Source organism: Pleurodeles waltl, chromosome 1_2 (assembly GCF_031143425.1).
Source record: "Pleurodeles waltl isolate 20211129_DDA chromosome 1_2, aPleWal1.hap1.20221129, whole genome shotgun sequence".
In the NCBI taxonomy this organism is placed as follows: domain Eukaryota; kingdom Metazoa; phylum Chordata; class Amphibia; order Caudata; family Salamandridae; genus Pleurodeles; species Pleurodeles waltl.
The window spans coordinates 540050615-540074827 of record NC_090437.1 but is presented as its reverse complement, the minus strand read 5'-3'; positions in this window follow the sequence as shown (position 1 = coordinate 540074827).

Below are 24213 nucleotides of genomic sequence, written 5' to 3'. Positions count from 1 at the left end.
CTCTGCCCTGTGGTGCCCATCATGTTCCTGGGACCCTGAAAGGAGAAGCTGGCAGCCAAAGAGGAAGAAATCTGCGCACAGAACGCCATGCAGGGAAAAGATCAACACAACTCCGATCTGCGGCTGGGAAATCAATGCGCCACCGGCTTCGCAGCTGAAAATCGGCACTCGCCTGTAACGCAAACAAAGAATCGATGCACGGAGCTGGAGAAACGACACGCAGCATCACTGACGGAGGCTGGTGAGATCGCAACCCATGCTGCGTGGTTTTCGGATCATTGTGTGGCTGGATTTCCGACGCAAGCACCACTGGGTGTGTAAAAACAACGGAAGGTCTGCCCGGACCTGAGAGTGCTGACCGGATCGACGCATCGCTCTCCTGTGGAGAGAAAAAACAACGCACCCGACCCGACGAAAGGAGAAATTACACAAGGTCTCCCTTGTGAGTGAAATCGATGCATTGCAAACCCTTTTTGATGCACACTCGCCCGTACGGGCTTAATTTTGACGCACCCGAGGTACATTTTCACGCTAACAGTGTTAGTGTATGTTTAAAACAACATGAAGACTCTTTTTGCTTTTTAATTGATAACTTGACTTGTGTATTGTGGATTTTTGTCATTTTGGTCTTGTTTTGTTTAGATAAATATTCTCTATTTTTCTAAACCTGTGTTGTGTCATTTTGTAATGTTTTCATTAAGTTACTGTGTGTGCTGTGATTCTCTTTTACCCCGACTAGAGTGCGGGTCCTTGCTTGGACAGGGGGTAACCTGACTGCCAACTGAAGACCCCATTTCTAACAGTATACATCAACAAGAACTTCACAATATAGAGACTTTGGTCCTGATTTAGAGTTTGGCAGAGGAGGTTACTCCTTTACAAACATGATAGATATCCTGTCAGCTGTATTACAATTCTATTATAGTCTATGGAACTTGTATCACAGTGGATGGGATAGCCCTTACGTTTGTGACAGAGTAATCCCTCCGCCAAACTTTAAATCAGACCCTTAGTCTACATATATCATGAGTAAATGTTGGTTTGTTTTGGCTAGCGTACAGTAACACATATAAAACCCTAACCTTATCAAGGTAATAGATGTTATTGGTAACCTTGAACATGACCACTCTGATTCCAAAGGATTTTTGGAAAGAGATCTAACGCTTTCAGTAGTTACTTTTGCATGCCCAAGGTATACATAAAAAAGGTAGAAAGATGCATTTTCAAAACATTTATTGAAATTATCATATTCTTGCAAAGAAAAGGTTGTTTACTAGACAGATGAAACACATTACTGTAATCAACTTTATAAGAATAGTGAAAAATACAAACAATTCAACCATGTTAGTTGTTACTAGTGTTACTCTACTCATTTCTGTCTCTAACACCTATACTAAAGAGACCATAGCAGAACTACCCACAGCTAGATCAACTGGGATAGTCTAATACCCATATCTTGGTCTTACATGTCAGGAAGCTGACCTGTACAGGCTATCTTCCTTTGCATGATGATGGTCGGAGTCAGCAGGGCTGCATCTCACTTATAGTTCACAGTGATTCCTAGACAATCCTAGCAAGAAGTGCTCCTCTCACCAAGCCTAACATGGATACTGCTCATATAATAAAACTCTGTTTTTATTGCACTATGACAGAGGTGCAGAACAGCTTTTTTGGTTTGTGCAGCATAAATGTGTTTTCTCCAATGAGCACAAAAAGAGAAAGGAAGGGGATCATGTTCTAATTGAGTGACCCTGGAACTAAGGGGCATTTTTACATGCCCCTAGTGGCACTGGAGCATCGCTGAAAGTGACGTTCCAGTGGTGCTGTGCACTGCGCCTATTTACACAGTGGCATTAAGCCACTTTTTGTGGCTTAAGGCCATCTTGTAACTAAGGGCCCCTCCGACACAGGTTTTTGCTGCAGAGGGGCGTGCAATGGGCGCTGCTGTGGGCGTTTCATAGCAACACCCATTGCTTTTGATGCTGCCCCAGATTTGCAAGGAATTGTAAATCTGAGGCAACACCAAAAAATAACGCCACCGCAGGAGTGGAGTTAGCACGGCGCAACGAGGAGAAATACGTTTATTTCTATTCAATATTGCTTTTTCCATGTGTGCTGCATTCTGTAGCACACATAGAAAGAGCAAAAGGCCATGAATGATTGTTTATGTGCAGGAAGGTGTCCCTTCTTACACATAAACAATCATTAAACAATGATGATTTGCTACTTCTGTGTGTGCTGCATTCTGCAGCACACATAGAAGTGCCAAATCGCCATTATAAATTGTTTTCTTGTCAATATATTCTCTTCATACATTGTATGACAATTCATGTTCAAGCCTTCTAACTAAAGATTTTTAAAATTAAAATAAAGTCTCCCCATTCTAGCCTATGGAGGCCATTCACTACAATAAGGGAAAAACGAATTTGGCTGTTTTACCTCACCAGGGCGTATAAAAACTATTTGTATAAAGTCCCTGCTTATAGTTACATGGCACCCATGAATGTGTGGATCCTGGGGGTCAACAGCAGGCAGAGCGCCCACTGTCGGAAGAGGTAGGATGATCTGAGATGCTGGGCCGGGAATACCGCAGAGGCGCAGCTGGATCTGTCTTCCCAATGAGGACGGGGTGCCCATCGTACCCTGACCCACTAATGGCCCACATTTTGTCAGTGGACAAACCGAAGTTGTATGTGCATTTGAGGGCAGCACAGCAGCAGCCACAAGGAAGTGAGTGAATGTCAATTCATGTCTGACCCTTTGGCAGGTCATTGGGGGAGGGACAGACTGCTCCCCCTGACAATGGCATGTGTCTAAGTTAACCTGGGTTCACATTGGTGTAGAGGGGCCATGTTTTTCCAACTGGTGTGCTCAACCTTTTGAAGCTTGGACCTGAGACTAAATTGTGGGCTGCCCTCAATCCATTTGCAAAGCAAAGAACACAAATGACTGTTTAATGTACAAATATTTTGCTTTCACTATTCTGGTGGGTGTTAGTTTCCAACAACAGATCACTCCTCCCAAACGTTACCGTACAAAAGTAGGATAAGATGTGGCTCACTGTCCAATGACATGTGCCTGGGGATATGTGTAGTTTGACATCTACAAAGCATGTTCATGTTTTTTCCATTGTATATTGGGTGTTCGTGCCCAACAGCAGTCTTTGATGCATGGGTGTCCATCATACATGTGACAAGATATACATGGCAACATCTTGGCAGCTATAACATGCTACTTTCTCTTGGTGAGTGGGGAATTTGCACTGTCATGGGTGATGTGTCATCAGTGTAGCAAACATTCCAGTTGCCTCTATGTCTGCATGCGCTCCAGTCCCACTAGGATACATGACTATGCATTAGATGTAGGCATGTGCTAGCTAGGCAGATGGGATTATGTCTGGAATTTCGGACATAAATGTCCATGGCATCCTGTTGCTGTACAGGTACATCTACAATAGTTGTCCATTTCCTGTGATGACCCAAACAGGACTCTGTCATCATGACATGTTGTAGACAGATACATTCATACCTCATATTATGTAATTTGTCATGTGCACCTGCAATAGCCATGGACATGACAGGTAGGGCCAGGGTGTTGATTCAGTTCATGACCTTTTGTACCCTTGATGCTGACTATTGATTGTAGGTGAACAGCACCTGTGTGTTGTTTGGGAATTGTGCACTGACTTTTGGGATGCGTCATGGATTGACTTGCAGTGATGGTTACACCACTTGTGTTTGGGCTCAGGAATTCATACATAGACAGATTCCATGCTTGCCAGGTCTGAAATGTGGGTAGTGATGTAGCTTCTCATTAGATAACATTTTTGTGTCCTTAAGTTAGTGGTTGCAAGGGGTGTTTCCCTCCTTCCTGCAGGGTACAGTTGTCTATTACAAACACTTTCAGAAGTAAACATGGAAATGGGTGTGAGACCTTGGTGGGGGCTGTCCTGGGTCTTACAGGATCATTCCTGTATGTATTAAGGAGACATCACTCCATGATATTTAGGACCTGACTTCATTGTTGCTCCTTGTAACACCACATGTGGGGCACGTCTGAGGGGCGTTGCTACTACCTCCTGGACTCATTTTGGGCAGGTGCCACTCGTAAGACTCTACATTGTTGGGACGTGTCCATAGTGACAGGGATGTTTCAATGTCTCCTAATACAAGTATGACATGTTTGTACCAGTCTTGTCTGCATGTACTTAGCAACATCTGCTATTGTTGATACATTACATCAATGCAATGTGGACGTGTGCTTAGGCTTGTGTCTACAATGAGATACAATTGTTGGCTATTGGTTCACTGAGATATTCTATGTGACACAGGTTTGGGGTTGTAGGAAAGTCCTCCTTTTTTGCCCTGGTCACCCCCAAACTTTTTGGACAGGTACTGGTCGTTACTAGCTCTTGGCTGTGCCCTGGGTACTGCTTACCAGTCCCAGGGCCAGTGCTCTGCGTAAAGTGGATATGCAAATTAGGCTAATTATAATTGGCAAAATTAACCTACCTATAAGTCCCTAGGATATGGTAGGGCATGGAGGTTTACAGATCCCAGCATAGGTAGTGCCGCCATAGGTGCACTGCTGAAGTGCCCAGTGTCATTTTAAAGGCAGGCCTGCTTTGCTGGCTGCTTTTAAATTAAAGTTACATGCAAATTCGACTTAAGAATTAAAAGTAGTTCCAAAGTCTTAAACTACCTTTTATTTACATCTAAGTCACCCCTAAGGTGTGCCCTATGTGGACAAGACAAGATATTATGTACACAAGTCCCATACAAAAAAGCTGAGTCACATACATGTTAGTGCACCAAGCTATTTACATCCTGTCTTGACCATCCTGTCTACCTGTGGCACACAGCAGTCATTGGACACAGGGACCTGACTACAAACAGTTCCCAATAGGGTGTCCTACAGACCCCCCAGATCAGGCCCTGCACTGACCATATGAGCCAACTTTGAATTTTGTGGGGCATGTGCTAGCCACATTACATTGACCTGGAACACAATGGAACACATCACACAAAGTGGCAAGTGGCATGTACATCACCCAGCTAATAATGTGCACATACATCCACTAACTATGAATGCCAGCCACTGCATACAGTCCCTACAGGTCACAGCCAGCCTAAACATTGATCCATTGTGCTTGGACCACAATAAAGGGAATGACATGTAGAGCGCACAAAGAGTCAAGCCTGTCCTGTGTGGACATTTGCAGATACTGATTCACATAACAATACACACCACAACACATGTGTGTTCACAAAACCTACAGTACCATAAGTGAAACCTGGCCATGGACGGTACACGTCCAGCTTTATGCCCACCACAGAGTCCAATATCATGGCCAATCAGTTCACAACATACTGTTTGCAGATGTGCAAAGTCCAAAGAGCAAGGAGCATACACAGGACACATCAGAGCTGGATGAAAGAGACAACATAGCTGTGGGGTCAAGGGACCTGTCAAGGTTATGTGACACACATTGACAGAGGTGAAAATAGCACATAATTTACAGATCCCCAGTCTGCCTCAAATTATATTCCCATATCAATCAGTGGACAAGGGCTCAGTAAGCTGTCTATTGCCAGTTAGGCATGGTTTAGCAAAATCACACATTGTGCAGGGTTACAGGGTGTGGACACAGTGTCACACTTGCTTTGCGAAAGGGAGGGATATCAAACCAAATGTAAACTTTTACTGTGAGTAATGGACAGGCCTCAGTCTCTGCAGACTGAGCAGACACACCTACACAAAACACCTTATCTGACATATCACATGCATAACAGCATATATTGTAGCTCACAGCCACTTGCCATTGGTTGTCTATATGCAGAGGTGAGAGACGTTGAGTCATTACCTGGCTGCAGCAGAACAGCACAACAAGGCCAGAGATCACTATGTGTTAGACCTGACAGCCTTCGGGCTGTCACCCCTATCTTTTTGCCTGCCTCCCTCCACATTTTTCAACACTGTTTTTGCTGGTTTTAGGACTCTGTTCACTTTACCACTGCTAACCAGTGCTGAAGTGCATATGCTCTCTCCCTTAAAGACATGATGACATTGGATCATACACAATTTGCTTATTTAATTTACTTATAGGTCCTTAGTAAAGTGCACTATATGTGCCCAGGGCCTGTAGATTAAATGCTACTAGTGGGCCTGCAGCACTGAGTGTCCCACTCACTTAAGTAGCCCCTTAACCATGTCTCAGGCCTGCCATTGCAAGGCCTGTGTGTGCAGTTTCACTGCCAATTTGACTTGGCATTTAAAAGTGCTTGCCAAGCCTAAAACTCCCCTTTTTCTACATATAAGTCACCCCTAAGGTAGGCCCTAGGTAACCCATAGGGCAGCGTGCTGTGTAGACAAAAGTCAGGACATGTACCTGTGTAGTTTACATGTCCTGTTGGTGTAAAACTCCTGAATTTGTTTTGCACTGCTGTGAGGCCTGCTCCTTTCATAGGCTAACATTAGGGCTACCCTCATATACTGTTTGAGTGGTCGCTTCTGATCTGAAAGGAGTAACAAGGTCATATTTAGTATGGCCAGAATGGTAATACAAAATCCTATTGACTGGTGAAGTTGGATTTAATATTACTATTTTAGAAATGCCACTTTTAGAAAGTGAGCCTTTCTCTGCACTTAAAACCTACTGTGCCTTAAAATTCACGTCCGGCTAGGTTTAGTTGACAGCTCCCTTGTGCATTCATCCAGACAAACCCCAAACACAGGATGCTCAGCCTAACTTGCATACATCTGCATATTGAATGGGTCTTCCTGGGCTGGGAGGGTGGAGGGACTGACACTTACATGTCAAAGGACAGTAGCTTGTCCTCACACAAAGGACTGCCACACCCCCTACTGGGACCCTGGCAGATAGGATTGAACTGAAAGGGGACCTTGTGCATTTCTAAGCCACTCTTTGAAGTCTCCCCCACTTCAACGGCACATTTGGGTATTTAAACAGGGCCTCTCCCCCTACCATTTTAGACACTTCCTGGAGAAGAACCTGAACCAGAACCTGCAACCTGCCAAGAAGAACTGCCTGGCTGCCCAAATGACTCACCTGAATGGTTTTCTAAGAAGGACTGCTGCCTTGCTGTTGCCCTGCTGCCTTGCTGCTCTCTGGCTGTGCTGAGAAGTGATCTCCAAGGACTTGGATAGAGCTTGCTTCCTGTTCCCTGGAGTCTCAGGACCAAAAAGACTTAATTCCTGCAAGACGAACTCCCTGTGCGGTGGAAATCGATGCAAAGCCTGCAGAAAATGACGCATAGCCTGCATCGTAGCAAGAAAATTACAGCACACCAAACTGGAACGATGCTGCCTGACTTCACAAGGAGAAGATTGTCGCAGCACCAGCGTAGTGACCGGAAATGCGACGCATGGCCTACTGGATCAACGCAAAGCTGAGGCGGAATGACACAGTGCAACTTCCTGAGAGGAAGCAACGCAGTGCTTGCCGTGCGGTAGAAATTTCCATGCAACGCCCACTGGATTGATGCAGTCCGTGCGACTTCATCCTGCAAGCGCTGGATTTCAACGCATCGTCCCCGGGGCGTCCGAAAACCCAGCAACCCAAAGAGGATCCACAACCGAATGCCCGAAATCAACGCAAAGCCTTCCCTGTATGAAAAATAAATGACACATCGCCATGTGCGGCCCGAGAAGTCGACGCACACCTCCCTGTTTTCCACGCATCTCCTCCTCTGCTGTTCGTTGCGGAGATTTTGTGCTCAAACAAGGTACTTTGTGCTTGCAAGAGACATTTGTTGCTTTTAAGAGACTAAAGACACTTTGGCCCTCATTATGAACACGGCGGTCTGTACCACACTGCTGGCGGTGGCGGTAAAAACCGCCAACAGAGGAGCGGTCCGGACCGCCAAATAATGAACCAAACAAAACACAGGCATCCAGAAAACCACCCACCGCCAGTAGAAGAGTGCCGACGACAATGGCAGAGTCTGCCCACAGGCCGACGGAAAGGCCCAACTCGCCCATCAAATAATGAACCACCAGTCCGCCGCCAGTTCAGGGGCGGGAACCACTGCCACGCAAAGCCAGGCGGAAATGAACCAAATCCAATGAAACACTCACCGGACGCCCTCACAACTCGCTGAAGCAGACATGGATAGAGAGCTGCAGATCATGCCAGCCCTGCTCCTTGCCATATACCTCCACGACCGAGACCGCCCGACGAAGTAGACGACGGTAAGTACCGCTACCTACTAAACAAGGGAGGAAAGGGCACAGTTACATGCCCACCCACTCCACCCACCCTGGAACGCCCCCACAACCCTTCACAGCAGCACAAGTCATACACCCCACAGCAAGAGGTACTTACCCGACACAAGGTAAATCCAACTTGACCATAGTACATACAAATGCCCCACACTCATAAACAATGAAAAGACAGGCCAGGGTTCAACAGTGTGCCGCCAAAACACAGGCCACACAGAAATATTTTATTGAAGCTCACAGAGCCAACAACTTCAAACAGGGCCAATGGCCAGTCCGTACCGCTACAAGTGCCATTGTCCAAAACAGACCCAACCTGACTCCCAAAAGTGCACGGTACTCCACCTAATGGGGCAACAAAGGGGCATCCAGGCACCTCACGGAAGGGGGGCAAAGGGGGGTGGGGTTGGGGATTTGCGACGGGGGTGGGCCTTGGACTTTCGTTTGGAAGGTGGAGGGGGTGTGGGCTTGTCCTTTGAAGGTGAGGGGGTGTTTTGAGCGGGTGGAGCCAGATGGACTTGGCTCTGCCCAGGCCATTTTTTTTCTCTGGGGAAGGGGCACGGGGTTGTGAAGGGCGAACAGGGGTGGGCTGTGAAGTGGAAGGAGTGGAAAGGGCAAGGGGGTAAGCACGCTTAGGGACAAGATGGGGTGGGCCAGTGGGTTGAAAGATGTCAGCACGGGAGAGGAAATGTTTTTTTGGAGCAATTGGGGTGGTCCTGGATGGGGGCGTGGGAGTGGAGGCAGAGGCAGTGGATGTATGTGGTGTAGGGGTGCATGTAGTGGGTGCAGGTGACTGGACAGTATGCTGTGGTGTGGTGGATGTGTGATGGGTGTGTGTCTTGGTGCATTTGTGTGTTTTTGGAGGAGGGTGGTGGACACAGTGGAAGAAGACAGGCAGCTAGTGTGGATGTATGTTGTGTGGGTGTCTGCAAGTCTGGTGAGTGTGCTGCATGTGTCAACTACAGTAGTTGTTGTGAGTGCAGGTGTGGTGTATGGGGTGCATGCATGGATGTCTGCTATTGTGGTGAGTGCAGTAAGAGGAGCAGCAACAGGGACTGAAGGTGCAGTGCATGAAGGTGTGGATGTAGATGGGACAGACAGGGAGGTGGAAGAGGTGGGCACACTGGAGGAAGTGGATGTTGTGTGTGCATGTGTCTGTTGGCTTTGTGAATGCTTGTGGTGTGAGGTGTGGTGGTTGTGTTTAGAAGTGTGCTTCTTGTGTGTTGATGTGGTTGACTGCATGTCTGAATGTGTGCTTTGGACGGATGAAGGGAGTGGGGTGCTGGAAGGGGTAGAGGAGGTTGGACGGAATGGCCTGGGAAACTGGCTGCCGTCCAAGAGGAGGCCAGAGCCTGAAAAGATCTCTGTAGGGCAGACACAGCACTGTGAATGCCATCCAGATAGGCATTTGTCTGCTGCACCTCTGATGCCAGCCCCTGGATGGCATTGACAATGGTTGTCTGCCCTACAGAGATGGTTCTCAGGAGGTCAATAGCCTCCTCTGTGAGGGCAGCAGGGCTGACTGGGGCAGGGGAGAGGGTGCCTGGGGCGAAGGAGATGCCACCTTTCCGGGTGAGCGGGCACAGGCAACTAGGTGGGGAGCAGAAGGGAGGGTGGTGATGGAATGGGGGGTGGCAGAAGATGTCACTGTAGTGGTGTGGCCACTAGGGTCCGCCATCGCCCAGGAGCCCCCATCGGAGGAGGTCTTGGAGTCACTCCCTCCAGTGGTAGTTGCCTCCCCCGTGGAACTCCCCTCGCCCTCCTACCCACTGGTCCCCTTGGCATCAGATGTCTCTGCCTCCGAGGATCCATGGGCCTCTGCTTCCCCACTTGCCGGTGCCTTAGCTACCTCGTCAGATGTTGCTGCTATACCAAACCAACACAAGATAACAGGGATGGGGAGACAAAACAGGAGAGACACTTGTAAGTATCTGAATGGAGGTCCATAATGGTCAGACATACACCCACCCAGAAGACACACCCAACAGGCAGCACTGTTCACTATGGCCATGGCCATGGCCATGCCCCTGACTACTGACCAGAATACTGCCCTACACCCCTCCCCTGGACTACCTAAGGAGGCGACGTGTGGGAGACCTGACAAAGACACCGCTACACCCTTTGGGGCCCATCATGTACATGGACACGAGTCAGAGTCCCTGCCTCTAAGCAGCATGAACCCTAATGCACACACAGACATCCTTCCAGACCGAAGTTTGTGACATGAGTACTCACCCCTTGTGACTGCTGTGCAGCCTTCAAGCGCCCATCCAGGTATGGGTACACCACCACCAGGTTACGTCGCATGAGGGGGGGTGAGTGTCCGACGGGTACCACTTCCACATTGGGAGGACTTCCCCAGCTGGGCTTCACAGATGTAACGCGTCCAGTGCCGCAGGTCATCCCATCTCTTTGTGCAGTGGGTGCTCCGCCGGTATAAGAACCCCAGGGTCTGCACCTCCTTGGCAATGGCATGTCAAAGTGCCCTCTTCTGGTGGGTGCTGACCTAAAAGGGTGACACAGATATGGAACACAGAGATCAGGCACTTGCAAGATAGGTACAGCTGGCTATTTGTCCACTATGGGATGAACAGTACTCTCAGACTTACAGGCCATACACACGCAGCATGCCATGCACCACAGCCCATGCAGGCTCAGAGGTGCAGACATATGTCCATTCAACACCATCTATTACACCCAAACAGTGCTCCCAAACCCAGACTCACCTGTACCTCTGGCCGTCCATAGAGTTTTGCATGCAGGGGCAGGACCCCGTCCACTAGCCTCTCCAGTTCCTCCTGGGTGAAGGCCGGGGCCCTTTCCCCTGCAACACGAGCCACAAGCATGACCAGAGGCAGGCCACAGCAGTACACACAGTGGAGTACGTGTCCGCGCGAGATCAGGGAGTCAAGTGAATAATAGATGACAAAATCGCGTACGTACCACGGCGGTGTGCACCATCACCGCCGGCGGCGATCATGATATGCCAGGATTCCCCATTGGCATCCATGTTAACCAATGACAGTGCAAACAGCGGTAAACACCGCCTTACGCTGTGACATCAACCGCTAGTGGTATGAGGTCACTTCCACAACGAAAGGCCTGGATTACAGTGGACAGATATTTTGGCAGTAACTACGAATCTCGAAATAAAAATGTGCACAATGCAGGCCCCACTAGCCACATGAAGCACCTATGCATGTGACCATTCTGTAATTTACCACACATGACAAACACTGTTCCCTCATTGAGGTGTAGATGTAGATCTGTCAAGAAGCAGTTAATGTTGAGTCAATACAATGAAATATGCAGTGCTCAATTTATGACAATGTGTGCCTATGTATATGTGTTCATCACACCTTTTTGATACCCCTCGTAGGTACCGACCCTTGTGGCGAGGAAGGGCACCATTGGTGTACAGACCACTTGTGGATATGAGGACCATGGTGGAGCGTCAGATCATAATCAGTTACAGACTCACATGTGCAACAATTCAGGAACTCTGTGATTTACTGGATCGTGCACTAACTCCGGGAAATCGTAATCAGCATGCCATCTCTACTGAAGTGCAAGTGCTCTCTGCACTCCATTTCCTCGCCACAGGCTCATTTCAAGTGACAGTGGGCATAGGTGCTGGATTTTCACAGCCAATGTTCAGCATGGTACTAACAAGATTTGTAAATGTATTAGTACGACACCTGCAGTCCTACGTGATGTTTCCCCAAAGTACTGACCTCCCTGCCATCAAGTCAGAATTCTGTGCCTATGCCAACATACCCCATGTGATAGGTGCCATTGATGGCACCCACATAGCTATCATCCCCCCAAGAGTCAGTGAACAGGTGTACGGAAACAGAAAGAGTGGACAGTGGAAGAGGACAGAGAGTGGATCATAGGTAAGTGTGTCTGTCACTAACTGACACATGGCGGACAGGCAGGCTGTCTGACTAAGGGGCTTAACAATGACTATTCTGTATTGCACCTTTTTCTAGGTGATTCTTTCAATCCAAACTTGTGTTGGCTCCCAACACCAGTGAGGAATCCTACGACGGATGCAGAGAGGAATTACAACGAGGCCCATGGACGAACTAGGAGGGTGATAGAGCGCACAATAGGTCTCCTGAAGGCTAGATTTCGTTGTCTACATATCTCTGGGAGTTCCCTGGCCAATGGGCCTGAAAAGGTGTGTAGAACAGTGGAGGCCTGCTGCATGCTGCACAACGTCCCCCTCTTGGAGTTGGAGGGTGCTGTATGTCCTGACCAGCTTCCTCATAGAGGGGAGGAGAGTGATAGTGATGATATGGAAGGGGAAGATGTCAATTCCTGGACCCAACTGAGACAACTCTACTTCCAGTAACTGTGTGGGACTAAGGGCTGACATTGGGGTTTGTGACACATACTGTCAGTGTGCTCAGTCATATGGGGGGTTGATAATGATATGTGAAACATGGTCCAGGTCTGCATGGTACAGAATGATATTTTCTGCATTTACTTTGGGCCCACCTTTGGGCACACAGGACTCCCTTCATGCAAAGATTTGACAATAAAGTGGTTATCAGCCAGTTGCATTCATACTTCACTTTGTTCACATTTTAACACAGGGGACAGTGTTACAGGTTTGATATGTGTTTAATTGGTTGCAGGGAGTGAATAGTGCTATTTACAGTGATGACAAGTCATAGGGGGTGGGTGTCCTCAAAGCCAACATGGTGGTAACCTTGTTGGTAGTATTGATGGGTCCATCTTTTCTTACATTAGTTCATATTGCCTCTTAGCAATGTGTGGTGGCTGATTGAGTGGGCTGGTTGCTGTGCAGAGTCTTGCAGAGTTACTTCTTGAGGGGGGCCTCGTTCTTTGATGGGGGTCCAGTGCCATATCTTGGCCTGAGGGTCTGTTTGGGCGCCTGCTGTTGATCTTGAGGGGATGACATGGTAGGCCCTTGGGTTTCCTATGAGGGAAGTTCCTTGGATGTTTCTGCTGATGGTGTAGTTTCCTGGTGGGTGTCCGGTGCTGTAGTGGGGGCCTCCTGTCCTGTGTGGGTCTCAGACTGGCTTTGTATCCGCTGCAGCAGTGCTCCTGCTATGGTGGCCATTGTGGCATTGTGCTGTTTCCACTGCTCCATGGGCTGTTGGTGGTGTTCCTGCTGCATCCTCTGACTGTGCTCCAGGGTGGACACTATCTGTGCCAACCTATCATGGGTATGCTGGTAGGCCCCCAATACCTCTGAGATCACCTCCTGGGCTGCTGCATCCATCCTGTGGCATCCCCCCGGCCCACTGATACCCTTGCACTTGCCCTAGCCCCCCGTGCCTGTGTCCCTTGCACAGGTCTGGCAGTACCACTTGTACTGGGGCCCTCGCCTTCTTGCACGTTGGGAGTGGGAGACTGTGGCCTTTGCACCTGTGTTCCACCAGTCTGTGGCCTGGATACACTAGTGTGGGGACGCTTGCCCTGGGCTGCTGGTCTTGACTGGGTGGTAGGGCGACCCTCGACCCCAGGGTAGGTCGCTCGCCTGTCCTCACAGCGCCACCAGATCCAGACCCCCTGTTCTGCCTTCTCTTTTGCCTGCATCGCTGACTGTGCCCCGAGTGTCTATGTTGCCGTTTGTCTGCGTTCGCGCTCCCCTTTTTTCCTTCTGTATCCCCGAGTGCCTGTGCTGTGTGATCGCGCTCCCCTTTTTTCCTTCTGTATCCCCGAGTGCCTGCATCTTCTGAGTGCCGTCCCCCTTGCCCTCCCGCCGTCTCCCCCTCGTTTTTCCTGCTTTCTGCGCCTTTTCGGCACTTTGTCATTTTTCTAGGCCTCCTCGCCTTCGGAGCCTTTTTCCCGCCGCTTTTTTGCCGCTTTTTTCCCCCTACCCGCCCTCCTCCCGCCTCCCAGCTGACCCCGCCTCCCCGGCTACCCCTTAAATGGCGGCCGCTGCGAGGCAGTGGTAGCGACCCTCGACCCCAGGGTAGGTCGCTCCCCTGTCCTCACAGCGCCACCAGATCCAGACCCCCTATTCTGCCTTCTCTTTTGCCTGCATCGCTGACTGTGCCCCGAGTGTCTGTGTTGCCGTTTGTCTGCGTTCGCGCTCCCCTTTTTTCCTTCTGTATCCCCGAGTGCCTGTGCTGTGTGATCGCACTCCCCTTTTTTCCTTCTGTATCCCCGAGTGCCTGCATCTTCTGAGTGCCGTCCCCCTTGCCCTCCCACCGTCTCCCCCTCGTTTTTCCTGCTTTCTGTGCCTTTTCGGCACTTTGTCATTTTTCTAGGCCTCCTCGCCTTCGGAGCCTTTTTCCCGCCGCTTTTTTGCCGCTTTTTTCCCCCTACCCGCCCTCCTCCCGCCTCCCAGCTGACCCCGCCTCCCCGGCTACCCCTTAAATGGCGGCCGCTGCGAGGCCGCGCAGCGGACGCGTGCAGCGGGCGCGCTGCTGGCGCGCCGCTGGCGCGCCTAAGGCAAGCCCATCTGCGCCCGTCCGCGCCTGGACCGCGCACAGCGCCCGTACCCCTGGCTCCCGCGCCCCCCGCCTGACCTACGACTCCGCCACCCTCGTCAACCTCAACCCCGGCCGCACTCCGGGATGCTACCGCGCCCACCCCAAACGGACCCACGGACCCTTCACCTGCAGCAACTGTCACTTCACCTGCCTACAGACCAGCACCGCTCCCGCCAAGAACGACCCCCCCCGGAAGCTATCTCCACTGCATCCTGGTCAACACCCGATCCGTCCACAGGCACGCCATCGAACTGTGGAACCTCCTCAACTCTATGAACCCGGACATCGCCTTCCTCACCGAGACCTGGATGAATCCCTCCTCGGCACCCAACATCGCCATAGCCATCCCCGACGGCTACAAAATCATCCGGAAAGACCGCACCAACCGCATCGGAGGAGGCATCGCCATCGCACACAAAAACTCCATCCGCATCTCAACCGACACCGACAACTCACTCCCCGACGCCGAACATCTCCACTTCACGATCCACAGCGACCCCAAGACCACCCTCAGAGGCACCCTCATGTACAGACCACCAGGACCCCGCACCAAGTTCAGCGAAGACATCGCAGATTTCGTCAACCCTCACGCACTCTCGTCCACCGACTACATCCTCCTAGGAGACCTCAACTTTCACCTGGAGAACCTCACCGACAACAACACCACCGCCTTACTGGACAACCTCGCCAACCTGGGACTGAATCAGCTAGTCAACACCCCCACCCACTACGCCGGACACACGCTCGACCCCATCTTCTCCTCCAGCAAACACATCACCTTCAGCCACACCACCGAACTCACCTGGTCGGACCACAGCTGCGTCCACTTCATCTTCAAGAAGACCACTGTGCACCACCACACCCAGCAACCACCAAGAAGACACTGGAATCGTATCACCACGGATCAGCTCGCATCAACCCTCTCCCAGAACTGACCCACCAGCACCACCGACCCAAACGAAGCCGCCAACAACCTCACCAACTGAATCTCCGACTGCGCCAACCTCCTGGCCCCCCTGAAAACTCAAGCCAGCACCAACAACCACAAGAAAAACTCCTGGTTCACCCCCGACCTCAAGGACTCCAAGAAAGAATGCTGCGCCCGCGAGAAGACGTGGCGCCTCAACCAGACCGAAGAGAACATGTCAGCTCTCAAGGACGCCACCCGCCAACACCACCAACACCTCCGCGCCGCATGAAAAACAGCCTACCGGAACAGACTTGACAACAACGCCCACAACAGCAAGGAACTATTTGGCATCGTCAAAGAGCTCTCCAAGCCGGACGCAGAAAACAACTCCATCCCTCCATCACAGGACCTCTGCGACTCCCTCGCGACCTTCTTCCACCACAAGATCACCGACATATACAACAGCTTCCCGACCACCGACGCGAACCCCCCCCCGGAACCCGCTACCGACATCACCACCATCCTCAGCTGGAGCCCAACCACCACCGAGGAGACCACCCACGTCATGAACTCGATCCACTCTGGATCCCCATCGGACCCCTGCCCGCACCACATCTACAACAAAGCCGACGACATCATCGCACCGCACCTCCGAGATGTCATCAACGCCTCCCTCACCACCGCCACCTTCCCGGAGAGCTGGAAACACGCAGAGCTCAACGCCCTCTTAAAGAAACCCCCAGCAGACCCCACCGAACTCAAAAACTTCCGGCCCATCTCTCTCCTGCCGTTCCCCGCCAAAGTGATTGAGAAAATTGTCAACACTCAACTCACCAACGCCCTGGAAACCAACGACTCCCTCGACCCCACACAGTTCGGTTTCAGGACCAACCACAGCACCGAAACCGCCCTCATCGCAGCCACAGACGACATCAGAGCCCTGACCGACAAGGGTGAGACCGTGGCCCTCATACTCCTGGACCTCTCCGCAGCCTTCGACACGGTCTGCCACCGCACCCTGATACGACGCCTAAGTAACACCGGCATAAGAGGCAAGGCCCTCGAATGGATCATCTCCTTCCTCTCCGGAAGGACTCAGAGAGTCCGCCTGCCCCCCTTCAGATCCACAGCCACGGAGATCATCTGCGGCGTACCTCAAGGATCCTCCCTCAGCCCCACTCTCTTCAACATCTACATGACCCCCCTGGCGAACATCGCACGCAAACACGGACTCGACCTAATATCATACGCCGACGACACCCAGCTCATCTTATCCCTCACAAACAACCCCACCTCAGCCAGGACCAGATTACATGAAGGAATGAAGGAAGTGGCGAACTGGATGACAGACAGCCGCCTGAAACTGAACGCCGACAAGACGGAGGTCCTCATCCTCGGCCCCACTCCCACCGCATGGGACGACTCCTGGTGGCCCCCTGCCCTAGGCAGCACTCCCCAACCCACCGACCACGCGCGCAACCTCGGCTTCATCCTGGACTCATCCCTCACCATGACCAGACATGTGAACTCGGTGACCTCGGCATGCTTCAACACCCTACGCATGCTCCGCAAGATCTTCCGCTGGATCCCCACCGACACCAGGAAGACCGTCACCCACGCCCTCGTCACCAGTCGCTTGGACTACGGGAGCACCCTGTACGCGGGCATCACCACCAAGCTACTGAGGAAACTCCAACGGATCCAGAATGCTGCCGCAAGACTCATCCTGGACATCCCTCGCCACCACCACATCTCAGGACACCTGAAAAAACTCCATTGGCTCCCCGTCAACAAGAGGATCACTTTCCGACTCCTCACCCACGCACACAAAGCCCTTCACAACCTCGGACCCAAACTCATCAACAACCGCGTCTCCTTCTACACTCCTCCGCGCACTCTACGATCCGCCGGACAGGCCCTGGCAGCCGTACCCCGCATCTGCAAAGCCACCGCTGGAGGAAGATCCTTCTCTTTCCTGGCAGCGAAGACCTGGAACTCTCTGCCCAGCCACCTTTGCGCCATACCTGAACACCTCTCCTTCAGAAGGCAGCTCAAGACCTGGCTCTTCGAGCACTGACCCCCCCCCCCCCCAGCGCCTTGAGACCCTTTATGGGTGAGTAGCGCGCTTTATAAATGCGAATGATTGATTGATTGATTGATTGATAGGGGTGACAATGGTTTACTGGATGGGGCTGCTACATGGTGACAGTCCAGGACTGTGTGAGGGGCCTGCCTGCTCATCAGTGTCCAGGTGTAGTGTAGCCATTTTTAATATAGCTTCATGCATGTTAGTTTAACATACTAGGCCACTGTGCACTCTGCCCTAGATACATTTTATTCAACCTCGCACTGTTTTTTTACAATAACCAGTTTTACGGTCTTGTTTTTATTTCCTTCTATCACACTGTTTAGCTTAGTTCAGCACTGTGTTCTCAAATTATGCATTCTTGATCACCCTGTGCTTCAGTCAAGGCTACAGTCTGGTACATTGCCGGTAAACGTGGTAGAAGTTTAGTCTCCAGTATTCGTAGAAAATACACATCCTTACGTAGGGACATTTTCTTAGAACATCTGTGTGTTAGTTATAAAAACACTTCCTAGTCCTAGTACCGGTCAGAGGGAGATTCCGGCCAGGAACCTACAACTAGATGCTGACTGCCCCGTTGCAGATGCTGATGAAGATTACAGGCTTTTGCTCAGGTATGCAGGTTGATGTCCTCCCGGGGGAACCTGAAAGGCTGGCTTAGAGCTTCACATGCTGTGCTCGAAATATAACTTAGAGAGAACATAATCTAGCGGCACTATGATAGCTTTATTCTTGTGCTTCACTCTCATCGTTACTATTTTAATCCCACTGTGTTGTGTAGTTCTGGTTATTGCAGCTCACGCTTTGCTATCTAAAATGCAGTTGTTTTATTAAACCAATCTTTAAAACTTATACTGCCTCTGTCATTTATATATCAGACCGCACTGTGTATGGGAGAACCGGTTGTGACCTGAGTGACCACGACTTCCCTGGGAAGTGCTAAGATGTCATGCGCTCGGCTGCCCAATTGTCTCCTCCACTTGGGAGAGATGAGGCACTGCTAGTTAGCCGGAGCAAAACCAGGATTTAGAGTGACAAGGGTCCTTCACCGTGGGTCAGACTTAGTCCCCCACACTGTTAACGATCTTGCCGCTCAAAATCCAATAGTTTAATTAGGGTAATGAGAGCGTAGGCGACATGGCACCGCCAACGTTTGGTCAGGCTCTTATTTTCGCGTCCACCGGTAAATCTCGGTCTCATTTAATATAATGACCCCTCGGTTCCGTATACGGAGACGTCCGTGGTACTGAGGATTTCCACCACCGCTGTATAGGTAACCCTATTTTACAGCGGGTGGTTGTTCAAGCTTGAACCTTAAAAGGAAAAAAGACCTTGTCTTGGTGTGCCTTCTCTGAACCTTTAGTGCCTTTATTATGGCAAATCCCCAGGCTGTACAAATAGCTCTTAATATGAGACAACCACTTACAACACATTTATTAGCGCATGGACTTACAGCACAGGGAGGTCCAGTCACATTTGTGGTGGACGCTCACGCAGCCTATAGAACAGAGCTGTTTTACTCTTGGGTCACATTTCCAGCAGTATATGGGAACACAAATACATTTCATACATATACAGTTGCGAACGCGCCTAGGCAGTACAGGGCGTACGCATACTTAGAGATACCTTTATCTTATCAAGAACATAATAATTGGCTTGATGGCACTCTACCTCATACAACATTACCAGTAAGGTTAGGTCCACTAAGTAATGATGGTCTGACCTTGCCTTTATTGGCCACATATACACCTCATTCTGCGGTTGCGAATATGGCGGTAGGCGAGGTTCGACGCTTATATACTGAATTAACACCAATATATAGACGCTTAGTACAATTTGTGATGCAGACACTAAATACAAACCCAACGCGTGCTGCTCCAGCACAACCACATGTAGTAACACCAGGTATAAATCCGGTGACTGTACACTCTATTATGGGTAAAGTCCCAGCAAAACAAGAGGAGACTCCATTTTGGCTAGCACAAAAAATTACTACGCTGGAGGTGGTATTTCCCCATACAGGACCTCAGGATAAACATAGAATATTAACTATGTGCTTGCCCTTTGGGATGGTTCCCACAGTTGAACACTGTAATACATGGGGCACGGTATGTGTGCTCTATACAATGGCACACGGTACACCAACACTAGCCAACCTACCGGAGGTGCTTAAACAAATTCAAGATGAATACGGGGCTGCCCCGGCCTTAGATTTAGGAATGCAACTGATGGGCAACTTTGCCACAGTTTCTTCAATTATCCTAAGTAATCTTAAAGGGGAAGCAGTTGCACTTGCACTGCGCATGCGTCTTCGTGACGTTCCGCAACAAGATCAGGAGCGGGAACTGCCTAAAATAATAGCGGAAACATATTCCAGTATCGGTCGAGATAGCCTTGGTGCCAGACCACAAAAACCTCAATTTCAGGGTAAAATTAATAAAGACAATACTAAACAACAACCTGAGGGTAATAAGAAACGCTGTGAGAAAAAACAACAAACACCTAAAAAAGAAAGGGGAGAATCTCCACGCATGGAGACCCCACAGAAAAGGTACAATCTCAGAAATAGAGAGAATATAAAAATGCCTGATAGATATCAATATACTGATACACGCCAATCTCGTTCCTTTCAGGACTCATCGGAAAAGAGAAATGAGAGAGGAGGGCGATCAGGGTACGTGAAACCGAGACAGGAATCACAACGCTCTTTGGAGGTTTCTGTTATGAAGGAAGAGAAACCAGTACAACAAAAAACACAGTTTAAAAAGAAAAACGTGGCAGCTTTCTCAGTTAGACATGCCACTCAGGAAGAGGGTTCTCTTGAAGAACAAGAACTGGGCTTTAGCACTGCTACACAGAGCGGCAGAGGTCACAATAGTTTGCCAGAAACTTCTAGAGCATCTGGAGGTGAAAGCAACTGATGACTTCATACAAGTAGAAACAGCAGATATGCGTGTCTCCGAACCCGATAGGGTGTATAGAGTAACTCTACAATTGGAAGGAGACATTGAACGCACCATACACACAATCTTCTGGGATCCTGTAGTTAAAATATATGACATTTTGTTGGCCGAACAAGATTGTCTGCCTGATTTTGTCCATACCTGCCCAGCTGGGGAGGAGGTTATTAAACCTTCCTTCTCGCCCCTTGTTCCAGAGGAACTCGCTGAGTCCTGTTCTATAGAATGGGCTCTCGCACAAGTACCTGCGTTATATAGAAATCACGTAGGGTGGGACAGGGATTCTCCATACCATGTAATTCCCATTAAAGGTGAACCTCAGCCACAACCGCAGTATCCCATAAAACATAAAGCTTGGGCACCGGTGAGAGAAATACTTACGCAATTAGAATACCAGGGGGTGATTGAACCCTGTGTCTCACCGATGAATAATCCCTTATTCCCTGTAGCTAAACCGGACCATTCATACAGAATAGTCTAAGACTACAGACATTTAAATGTACATATGCTATACAAAATTTGCATAGCACTGCACTAATGAGCAATGTTGTGCAGAAAAAGTTTAAAACAACTTTGGATATCTCAAATGGATTCTTCTGCCAGAATATAGCAACTGAAAGCAGAGACTTAACGAGCTTTAGCGCACTAGGCTCCCAGAAAAAATTCTGTTGTTTGCCTCAGGGGTATAAGAACAGCCCAGAACTGTTTGCAGCTCGTGTGACTGCTATTTTACACGAGTTGGACCCTAAAGCATTGTCATATGTGGTCGATATATATCTCACGGATGATGAGTTACTACAACCTTTAAGACGGGTGACCCGCATTGTTGTAGGGTTTGCCGAACTCGGCTACAAATTTAACTTCAAAAAATCAAAAATTGCCTTCCTCAGCGTCCTGTTCCTGGGATATGAACTGTCGACTGAAGGGAAGAGCTTAGCGCCACAATTTTTTAGAAAAGTGTGCACAATTGCAACTACCAAATACGATAAAAAAACTACAATCATTGTTGGGCTTTCTAAATTTTGGCAGAACATACATTCCGGATTATGCTACACGCATAAAACCTTTATATGAATTGATACGACCTGATTTTTTGAGCAAATTCTGGACAATTGAACATACACATACTCTTCAAGATTTGCAGGCAGATATGCTAGCAGCAAAACATTAACACACACGGGAAAATAAGACACATTTGGTCATCAGGGTGATAGCTGGTGCCATTGGGTTTACTTATGTCACATTTAATGAAGGTGAGACAGTCCCGATTGCATAGAAATCACACCTGTATTCCGCTGCTGAACAACGATTTGCTCCCACAGAGAAAATACTCACTGCTGTACAGATGGCTGTTAATAAAGAAAGACCTCTTGCCTAAGGAAAATGCATCATTGTGGTTTCTCCTATTCCTGCCCTTGAGGCTGTTACAAAAGCTAACATCCCGAACGCAAAAGCACTTCATCCAAGATGGATACAATGGGCTACGTCTCTAACAGCCACTGATGTAGACTACATTTTTGACCCAAAGTTACAAACTCAAGAATTTCTACAATATGAAGTTGAATATCCATTTCCCGCTGACACCTTGCCAATTGATCAATATAATGTAGCCATGTACACCGATGGCTCAGCGCAACCAGCAATTGGAGCTAAACATCAATATTCTGCTGCATGTGCGGTCGTGAGTGGCTATATGGAGGGGGATAAATTTCCTCCCCAACATACCTATACACAGACCTTAGGGGATTGTACAGCACAATTGGCTGAGCTGAAAGCCCTACTAATGGCACTAGAACATACAGATCCGACACAGTTCACACTGATTGTTTGTGATTCACATTATTGCGTCCAGTCTTTTAATGAATACCTGCATTACTGGCGCTTGAATGGGTTCAGAGATTCGAAAGGCAACACCATAAAACACAGATTACTGTGGGGGAAGGTAGCAGACCTGAAAGAGACACTAAACAAAGTCCATGTTGTGCATACACTTGGACACCAGCGCGTTGGGATACACGTTGCTGGAAACACTTTGGCTGATGAAGCCGCAAAGTCAGCAGTGGCAGTTGCCACTGTAGTTGCAGTGACTCGTTCGAGTTCCAAACCAGACATAGACATTATGGCTGCCATAAAAGCTACGGTTGATGGTACGCCTTATCCTAAAGGATTTCCTAATAAATACCAATACTTGATGGGCAGTATGCTGAACGCTGAAGTTAAAATTCCAGGTGTAGGCGTACGCGACATCCCCAATAAAGACGTAAGACCACAATTGATTAAAGCAGCGCATGAGGGGGTGGCATCTGCACATGCTGGCGTGGCTGCTACAATTTCACTCTTGTAGGCCCGTTATTGGTGGCCTGGTCTCTATAAAGAGACTAAGCAGTATGTCCTTTGTTGTGACATCTGTCAACAAATTAAAGTTTCCACAGCTAAGCGCCCGCCGTAGACACCCCTCTTAATCTCAAAAAGACCATTACAATGTGTGTACTTGGATCATTGCGGTCCATTAACACTGGATAGTGAATATAAATATATACTAGTCGCTGTTGATTCTTGCTCCAGATTTGTGTGGGTGTGGCCACAACGCTCGGCTGACAGTCAAACTGTTATTAAAGATTTGCGAGTCTTTGTCGGTACATTTGCAGTTGCGGCATTCCATTCGGACCTGGGCCCTGCTTTTGCCTCAAGGGCATTCAGGGACACCATGGCTCATTGGGGGTCCAGCTCCAGTACTCGTCTCCATTTCATCCCAAGGGAAATTCTGTCGTGGAGTGATTAAACCACGATTTAAAGCAATCCTTGACAGCCACAGTCTTAGGTACGGGTCGTAGTTGGCTAACCCACCTGTATGGAGTTCAGAGAGTACTAAATAACCTGCCTAGAAGGTCCCTGGGGGGTCGTACTTCATATGACTGCCTGTTTGGAACACAAAATGTTTGTTCTGGATCTTGATGGTCCTGGTGTGGAGGTGACGGAAACACCTTTTGACATAAATGATCGTGTCACTGTTTTACAGGAATTACAGCAGTTCTGTGAAGATAACTCTTCTAAAAGTGCTGCCTCCACAGGAATTAAGGATGTGCCTGTAACACCTACCAGCTGGATTCCCAGGGTTGGGGATCTTGTGCGTGAAAAGGTTGCAGTGAAAAAACAATTTGGCCCCTCTTATTGAGCACCAGTCCCTGTGTTGGGGATACACGGAACTAGAACTGTTATTCTACCACTGTTGCCAGGTGCCAAAGAAAATCGCTTTGTTTCTATTGACAATGTCAAGTTACAACATGTGGCAGATTCTACACAGCCGACCAAAAGGATCGTCCAGTAGTTCCCGAATCCCTCTCACTACTGGAGAAGAAGTTCCGCTTCAAGTAATCTATACTAAAACCGATGCCTCTCCGAGCTTGGGAAGGGTGGATGATGATGATCTAGCATTGGTTCCACTAACAACGAGCAACTTAGAAACATTTGATCAAGTCACTATGACTACATATGTGACGGATAGTGCTGTCTACAGTGTCCCACCACGGGAAACACCAACTCCTC